Source organism: Propithecus coquereli, unplaced genomic scaffold (assembly GCF_000956105.1).
Source record: "Propithecus coquereli isolate 6110/MARCELLA unplaced genomic scaffold, Pcoq_1.0 Scaffold28, whole genome shotgun sequence".
Taxonomy (NCBI): domain Eukaryota; kingdom Metazoa; phylum Chordata; class Mammalia; order Primates; family Indriidae; genus Propithecus; species Propithecus coquereli.
This window is the reverse complement of record NW_012148396.1, coordinates 6,178,371-6,180,161: the sequence shown is the minus strand read 5'-3', so window position 1 is coordinate 6,180,161 and position 1,791 is coordinate 6,178,371.

Here is a 1,791-nt window from a genome sequence, read left to right as displayed (position 1 = left end):
AATATTATCTGAAGGATACAGACTAGGATCATAAACCCAGGAATAGAGACCTGCTGTAATCATCAAAGTTTAGAATTTTAGAGCCAGAGAGCCTATAGAGATGATTTAGTTTGACCTCTCATTTTTCATATTAAGATTGACTCAAGGTCATTTTTTCTGTGAAACATGGGATCTTCAATAAAATGGCCCCTATTTGTCCTACCCATTCTTATCACAAGTGAATAATTTCAAAACCTGCTCAAATCCTCAGGAATAGTAATGTTATTGCAGCAAAATTTAGCCTGGCTGCCATTAGAGGATCTTCACATTACCTAGAGCAAGTAATCATATGCTTTCAATAAGTATTCAGTAAGTATTTATTGAATGAATAACTTGTGATTTTTTAGTGATTAAGCAGCAGAATATATTCCTCTGTCTGAGTGAACTGAAAGCAGCTACTCCAGGGAGGTGGAGGGGCCAAGGCAAGAGTTAGGCTCTCAAACATGAACTATGTCCTTGTTACTTATTAATTGGCCAATTCTCTTAACCTGTGTGAAGTTGTTGGCTCAAGTAAAACGTGGCAAGAGAGTAAAGGAAATGAGGCTGTATTATTGAGTCACACCACAATAATGCTACATAACCAACTGCCCCCAAACTTGGGAGAAAGTACTCTTTACCTAACCGAGGGTAAAGAGTACCCACAGGACTGTGGACCAGCTGAGATATCTCTGGTCATTCATTCTTCTGGATCAAAAGGGATACCCATGGTAGGTCCTTTTCATAACTATGGCAGAAGCTCAGAAGAGCAACTTTTAACCCTCTGCCAACAGCTCCTTGCTGACATGTCATTTAAAGCAGACTACATAGCCAAGCTCCAAATCAAGAGATAGAAAAGTAAAGTCCTCCTTCAGTGAGGCCAACGTAAGTACCATGCCCAACCTGAATTGGGAGGAAGGGAGTTAGAGACTGAACTGTGTACCTTCCAAAATTCGTATATTGAAGTTCTCACTTGCAATGTGACTGTACTTGGAGATAGGGCCTTTAAGATGGTAACTAAGATTAAATAAGAACATAAGGGCTGCATCCTAATCTAATAGTACTGGCATCTTTAATAGAAGAGGAAGAAACACCAGGAGTATGAACACACATAAGAAAGGCTATGTGAGAACACAGCAAGAAGGCACTATCCACTGGCTAAAGAGAGAACCCTTGACTGAAACTAACCCTGCCAACTCCTTTATCTTAGAATTCCAGCCTCCAGATCTGTAAGAAAATAAATTTCTGCTATTTAAGCCATACAGTATATGATGTCTCGTAGCAGATTAGCAGACTAGTACAGACAGTAATATTCTACTCCCATGGAGTTAGGAATGGATGCAGTAAATATTTGCTGAACGATGATTTATTTTACCACTGCTATGTAATTTATCTTCCATTCTGAGGCTGACAGAAGTAAAGTCAAGAGAGGACCTTACCACTTCCTTGAGAACTCACAGTTAGTAGGTAATAGCATAGGGTCTTGAAACCAAGACTTAACTCAAGTCCTTTGTTCTCTTTATAGCATGTTATTATATAATCTGCTTTCCTCCTCAGCAGAATCCAGACAAGTAGCATACATCCAACAATGGAACAGCATATGCATGTGAAACCAATAACCACATTCCTTAGAGACTGGCTAAGGTGATCAAGGACAAAGAGTGAAATAAGATGCTGATGGATCCCAAGCAGGACAAGCTGGTTTAAGGGAGGCTAAACTGTGTCCAGGGACAAAGTAAAGAAGCCCTAGATTGAGCTACGGTTCCATCATTTATA